Source organism: Mugil cephalus, chromosome 19 (assembly GCF_022458985.1).
Source record: "Mugil cephalus isolate CIBA_MC_2020 chromosome 19, CIBA_Mcephalus_1.1, whole genome shotgun sequence".
NCBI classification, from domain to species: domain Eukaryota; kingdom Metazoa; phylum Chordata; class Actinopteri; order Mugiliformes; family Mugilidae; genus Mugil; species Mugil cephalus.
The window spans coordinates 12346011-12353862 of NC_061788.1; positions in this window are offsets into that span (position 1 = coordinate 12346011).

Here is a 7852-nt window from a genome sequence, read left to right on the forward strand (position 1 = left end):
GTTTTTTTTTAAATGACGGAACAAGGAAGAGGTTAAACCCAATGACCCTAAACATACAGGCATCTGTGAAAAACTGGTGACTTAATGCAGGCCTAAAAGTAAAGAGGCGGAATATCCTGAACTGGACGACTCAGTCACCTGAGACCCCACGGCAACAAAACCTGAAGGAGAGTACAATGAATTCCTGGCAGCATTACACATGAACCAAGTCACTTGCACATAGTAGCTGGGCCTAAATCCTTGTAAACCTTTACACATTACATCTTAGACTTGACACAGAATCCGATATTCTGTTTCAAACGGACTGAGCTGAAAAATGTGTAACTGCCCAAATAGTTGTAGCCTACATGCATTGATCCGCGGTTAGTTTTCCAGAGTGAATAACAGTGCTGGAAAATAGAAAACGTTCTTATTTTAGGTTTAGCTGATGCCAGATAAGACCGTGCCTTTTCTGTGGATGAAGATGCCACTGGGGTTTACAGAGGGGTCAGTGAGGACTCCCTCTTGACAAAGAGTGTTGGGATTACCAAAATCTGCAAAGAGCTGCTTTTCTTAGAGATTATGCACAATCTGTTCTATGTAACAGAACCGCACATTCACAGAAGAAGATATAAAGCAGTAGTAACTAAAGGCCATATTCATTTAAGGGCATTTTTTTTTTAGTAGCATCCTACAACCAAGAGAGCAATAATGTGAAGTAAAGCTATAGTGGTACAGCATTGATATTTCATTCATTAAAGACAATTTAGAGCAGAGGTGTTCAACGTTTTTCAGGTCACGGACCCCGAACTGATGGAGAGATTAAGTAGGGACCCCCTACCTACTATATGTGTTCTATATTAAACTCAGCCAAGTCCTATTCATAAATATATATTATTATTATCGTTTTGCAATCAATATTAAGCTATCCCTTTTCTAAAATATCTTGGATTCATGTTAATGTGTGCTTAATGAAATTTAATAAATATATATATATATTAAATGTGTAATCAACCAGAAATTTTGCGCCCCCCCTGCAGCGCCTCTATGGTCCCCATAGGGGTCGTGGACCCCATATTGAAGACCTATGACTTAGAGGGAAAAAAGGCTACTTTTAGACTTTTTGCACATTCCGCCAAGGGTTAATTTGTAAGCGCTTCTCACGCCATCATATTAGCTGCGGGGGTTGTCTATTTCCTGTGAGGAGGTGCAAAAACCTGAACGCAACTTTTAAGTTGCAGTTGAACAGATGGACAGACTTTTTGTTTGTCTCTCAGTAGCCACAGCAGTTCAAGATGCGACAAAGCCCTTAAACCTTAGTGCACGAAATAACCACATTGTCCGTTTAGTACAACCTTTAAAGAACGGTAGGATTAAAACAACATATGCTCAATTTTAGAAACCGATATCACACAGGAAGTACTGATTGCAGGTTTGGCCATAAAAATTGAGGGGGAGGGGTGGGGGTATACACAGAGCATGTAGCCATAAATTACAACTTATGGCTCAGTCGTCAGCTGATACAGTCTGAACCTAACACTGAAAATCCTGCAAAAAAATAAAAATAAAAAGTGGAATGCTCTATTCTCGTTCATCTGGATTGCTTCCAGGTCTTTTAAATTACATGCTTCAAGTTGATGTCATTCATTTTAAAAATGTTGTTGACTAATCTCATGTTAATGCCAACGGCTACATGGCAGCTACAGAAAACTGTTGCCTATATTGTCGATATAGAGGAGGGAGCTGTAGAAATGTAGATAAGAGTATGTTAGCTGCCTCACTGTTGTGTGTTAAGTGTACAAAAGATAAGCCAAGGGGGTGTGATGAGGATTAGGTAAATATATGACCAACCTAAACATCAGTCTGGAAGGGCTCTGAACTCAGCACTATATTAATGGTTGGTTGTTCACATGTGAATACGACCCATTGGAGCATCTTCGAAATTAGCGGCCCACCTGTGGCAAATTTGTAGAAAGATTTTCTTTCGCTTCCTTAAGTGTAGGCAAAAATGTAAAGTTTTCTGACACCCCATTCATATGTAACATGTTGCATTAAGAATCACTCAAGAGCAATTTCTTTTAGCACAGTCACAAAGTACTAAACAAATCCTAAAACAGCCATTAAAAACTTAAAATTGATTTCTTCCATATAAATACAGTGATCCACTAATGAAGGCCGTGCTTTTTATTAAAAGACACATTTTTCTGTCGCCGTGCTTCGTGTCTATATAAAGCCATTTGACAGTTCTTCAGAGACAAAAAAAAAAGGTCTAAAACAAGGAACCTAATGCAGGAAACACGTCTGAAGATACAGATTCTCATACAGGAAGGGTACAGCTGCCACCAGAGCACCAGGAAGTGCAGATGCAATCCCTCAGCAGTTGGATAATCTCTGCAGAAATACAGGCAAACTTCTTCAGCAACAAATGACCACATCCTGGGAAAACCACTGAATGACATCAGAGGAGCTCCAACAGCAGTCGTCAAACCAAACTGGTGTCCATTGTTCCACCCGCACTGTACGTGGTCGACTTTTAGATCATGGCTTAAGGTCCTACAAGGCTGTCAAGAAGCTCCTGATCAATGAGAGACAGAGGTCAGCTTGGTGTCGTTGGGCCCAAGCACATAAGAACTGGATAGTCAGGAACTGGAAGAAGATTATGCGGTCAGATGAGTCCAGTTTCCAGCTTTATCTTCCTCCTGCCGATGTGAGGATGCTGCTGATCCAGAAGAACAGGCCAAGCATTATCTCTAGCATGTACAGCACCTACTGTCACAAATGGTGGAGGCAGTATCCTGGTTTGGGGATGCATGAGTGCTGCTGGTGTTGGTCATCTCACTGTCTGCGATGGCACATTCAACTCTGCCAAATATTGTGCCATTCTCCAAACCCACATGCTCCCTTCTGCACGTGTTCTGTTCCGTCAAGGTCAAAATTGGATGTTTCAACAACATAATGCTGATTGCCACACATCCAGGGCCAGTAGAACTTGGCTGCAGGAGCACAGTATCCAGGTTTTAGAGTGGCCAGCTCAATCCCCGGACATGAGCCCCAATGAAAATCTGTGGTGGATTATCAAAAGGTCTGTTTGAAAGTGCAAACCAGAGAATTTAGAAGAATTAAAAGTAATAATTCATGGGGGGAAGACTCATGGGAAACATGGCAGCCAGGATTAGAGTACTAAATATCAGTTTGATGATGTGAAGGTTTATTTGTTTTTTGTTCAGTTTTGAACACATTCTCTGTTATTTTTTGACTTTGATGGAAGAAATCTGTCATAAAAGAAAAAAAGGGATTTATCAACCCATAAAACCACCCTGACCTCCTGCTTATGATGATCATTTCTGCAGGCTTTTTTTTTCTGTGTGAAGCTGAAACTCTTAAAAAAAATGAAGTACCAGTCATTGCTGTGCCAAGCGTTCCTTTGTTCCTGTTTTGCAAACAGACTTGTAGTCAACCCACTTAAATGTAGAAAAATAATGGTTTGAGACATGAATATTTAGACAAATACAGACAAAATAAACACAATGCACATGGAGTTAAGTTGATGACTTAATTTTAGGCATTTAGCTAGGTACACTGTTTATAGTGTAAACCATCAATTGTGAAAATGATGTGTCATTTTTACTGTTTTTTCTGCAGAGTTCATTCCAAGTCACCGAACGCACAATACAGTGACTAACTCTGCTCTGTACAAGCATCACTTCCTTCCTTCCTTCCTGTCATAATGACTACGGCCACTATAAGACACTATAGTAACTGCTGATGTTTTTTCCACATTTTTTTTTTTTTTAAGAACAATTAGGACAAGTTCTGTATAAAGTACTAAGCCATACACACAGACACACACACACACACACACACACACACACACACACGTGTGTGTGTATATATATATATACTTTATATGTTTTTTATATGTTTTATCAAAATTCAATGAATTTAACACATATATTCTTACTTATTTACTTAGTAGTAGTAATATATTATGTATAGAATTAGATATTGAAAATAATCACGCTAAGATATACCATACAAATCTAAGGATAAAACAAATACAAATTGCTCCCATTTAACGTACCAATACACGAGTCTGACCACTAGATGTCAGCATTTACTATGAGAACACCAAATAAAGCCAGGCACGCAGTGAAGTCACGCATGTTTACATTTATTACAGCAGTTTATTTTTTATTTTTTGCCCATTAATGGAAAGCTATTATCATATTCCCAGTTCCCAGCTTCCCTTTAAACATTATATACACCATTACTTGGAGCCAAAACGTACTTTTTTACAAAACGTACTCTTCCTTCTAACATTTTAATGAACAGAACAATGAAAACAGTGATATTATTAGAGAATAATAAATATATAATCACAAATACATTCCCGGTTGAAGAATGTAGTTCATCTCAAGAGGTTAGTCACATATCACGTATGAGACGCTGCACATCCTGTACACAGACAGGCCCGCTAAATGCTTCATTTCTCTGGCTGATTTAAAGCACCTGATTACGCTTTTGAACTGATTAAATGAGGAGGCTGAGTACACTGTCAGTATTGTTGTAGATGTGCACAGAGCTCCGACCTCCATGTCATGTGGCTGTAAGAAGAAACCTTTATGTACCATTTCTGTTGATTCTGTAGGCTCCTAAGTAAACAGCACATGAAAAGCGTGACAATGAATATATAAAGAAATGCATAAGTTGTTAGAAGTTGTGTGCTTCACAGAATGGATTGTTGTTGTTTTTTTGTTGCACATAGACGCCCCTTTGAACATTAGCTTGAGCCGAAAATAGTGATCACATTCCAGGCATTTTCTCAGGGTTGGATGGTTGAACTAAATTGTAGACGCAAGTACTCTTTTGGCATCTCTTCTTTTTTTATTTCGGACTTTTTTTAGATGCTCGCCACATACAGAGCTGAACTTTTAAGGAAGGCTAATTTCCCCGAGTGGCGCATTTGTGCCATAAAATCACCAGGTGTTTTGCGACATGCCTCCCACTCTGCCAGGTATTATCCCTGGCTGTGGATCACAATAAACACAGACGACACAGATTCCAGTGTTTGTTGTCAAGGTCACTACTTACAAAAGCAGAAGTGAGTTTAATATCTCTGTACTGTACACCGTTCCCAACTGCAAACAGCTGTTCTCTTTTCCCACAGTAAAGGTTTGTTCGTGTGCTAAAGCGCAGGTGTATTCACAAAAAGCCTTTATGCAAATGTTTGCTTATTATTATTATTTTTTTAATAAAAATAGAGACTTAATATCAGAGTTTGTTGCTGGCAGCTGACGGAGGTGCCTCTCTTCCCCCTTCCTCTCAAGCAGAGTCAGGGAGGGAACGTCTGTTTGAAGCTCTCCCCTTGGGCTCCAGGGTTTCTGTGGGATCCGGGTGTGCTGACACTGTTAGCACGCCTGATATGAGAGCCTGATCAAAGCTGGCTCATTCTGCCTGACCGATTTCCACAGGATTAAGGATTAGGGAGACGGGAAGCTGGGAGAAGCACAGAGACAATCTGAGAGTGACAAAAAGGGATGGTTTGGGTTATGGAGGGGGGAAAGTGTTGTTGAACTATCGCAGGGGGGCAGAAGGGTCAATGGGCACTTGCGGGGAACCTCTTGAGAAACGAGAAGGAACCAAAATAAAACCATGAGTAGGATTTTTTTTTCTCTAGATAATGTTGCTGTTGCTTAAGGAAGCTTGGTCATCTTCTGTCATAAGCCTACTTGCCTCAGACGGCCCAGCTGTGCTGCAGCTCGTGAGGTGCTAAGTCTAATACGCGGCTGGAAGACAAACACCGCTGTGCTTTAACAGGGAACTCCTGAAATCAATTTTAAAATTCACAGGCAGCCATTGTGAAGCTGCTTCATTGGGGTGATTTCGTTCATCATTTGGGTAACAGCCTAGCACCTGAGTAATGAGAAGGTTAAACATTGAAGAAGGTATCTAAACCCTGTAGACTCCCATGGTGACATGCTTCACAGCAGAAATAAATAGGTTTATGAAAGAAGTATGGGCCTCTAAGGCTCATTTCCGTATTCTTAACCGTACATTTTTATATAATTTGCCCTCACAGGGTGCTAGCTTCACTTCTTTGCAATTTTTTTGGAGTTGGGCAGAGTCAGCAATAGCCAAAAAAATGGCAATTGACGCCACCAACGACCACTGAGCTTCAGAGAGGCTTTTATCTATCTTTATATGCAGTCTACGGCTATAACTAAACATAAACTAAAAGCCATTTTAGCCTCATAACATCAAAACTAAAAAATTTTACAATTGTTTGAGTTAAAAAAAATTCTAACCCTAACCCTAAATTCGTATTTCGTTGTCAGCCGACCATATGTCATACTCCCAAGAACCAAAACACCCTTGACGTAAACGTTTCGGTCTCCTCCTCCCAGTCAGGTAGCTCCTCACAGGTTTGACATTTGAAGGCAAATTGCCAGTAACACCTGTTGAGCTTAAGCAGAAACACTGACCCAGTTGACGTCTTGTCTGACACCTTGTTTTTACGTTGTCCTCCAGGTGCAGGTAAAAATCCTGAAAGACCCAGCTAATCACATACAGCTAGGGACACTCCACAGTGTTTTTGTTTTTTTCTGTGGTTTTTTGGCAGCTTTCAGTTTTACGTACCTGCGTGTTATTGCACCATTGTTTGTAGTTTCTGTTGCTCGTTTTTCTGAGAAGTTCAGACAGTTCCCCTTTGCGCGCTGAAACTGAGAGATCACACATTTCTGCAGGATTAAATGGCCCCTCACGAGCACCAGACTGGACTTTAAGGTTTAAGGTAATTGTTGATAAACTGAATGGACTAATAGGGATTAGGAGACACAGCGAGGGAGAAAGTGACAGGAGAAAGAATGGGGACAATACACCACCTGCCTGCCAGACCAGATTAAAGGCCCGGATGAAAGGTCAGGGAGAGGCAAAGTTGTCCACCCCCACCAGATGTGCATTTGCTCTGGCCTGTAGCCGATTAATTATCTCACAGTTCATGACACCAGGGTTGGTGTCCATGCAATTGCATTACACTACACACCCTGAGCAACCTGATCTGGGGATTTTTTCTTTCTTTCCTGTTGGACAGCTTGTGTTTGCGTGTATTATAATAAGGGAGTCTCTTTACACACCATCCATAATGATAAAGCCACCATGCTCCAGCGGTGCGGTCTTTATGTTTCTGTGTGTGGCTGCAGTCAAGTAAAACATATTAATTTTTTTATTTTTTAATTTTTTTTTGTTCTCAGAGATTGACTGGAAGAGGAAGAAACCAACGGAAAGAACCACCCATTCACACCCAGTGGCATGCTACCTCATTTGCTCGAGCCTCTATCAATTCCTGGTCATAGCCAATAGCAATAAAGGAAGTGGTCCCAGTGTCACAGAAACAGTTGGCACGGAAACAGCACATTACACCATCGTCCAATCCCCCTCCCATTCCTTTGTCGTCATTTCTCCCCTCCCTTCCTTTCCTCTTCTGTCCGGTCCCCTCCTCCTCCTCCTCCTCCTCCTCCTCCTCCTCCTCCCTCTCTCCCTATCTTGTATGTTTTTCAGTCATCAATGAAATCACAACCAATCCTGCTGCTGGCCTGTCACCAAGCATATAACATAACACCACCAAGGAACAGATCTGCACGCTGTGATACCTCCATCCTAGAAAACCCTCCTTAATGACCGCTGTATGTTTTTATAAACTCTGATTGCTGCAGCTGAGCTATCAAACCTTGTTTTTATTCTCCCTCTCTCTCTGTTGCTCCCATGATTTAATCCTGACCATTTCCCCTTCTCCCTCTCTCCCTCTCTCTGTGTCTCTCTCTATCCCCGCTGACTCCTCCCTCCATTTCTGCCCTGCACTCCCTCTTTCTGCCTC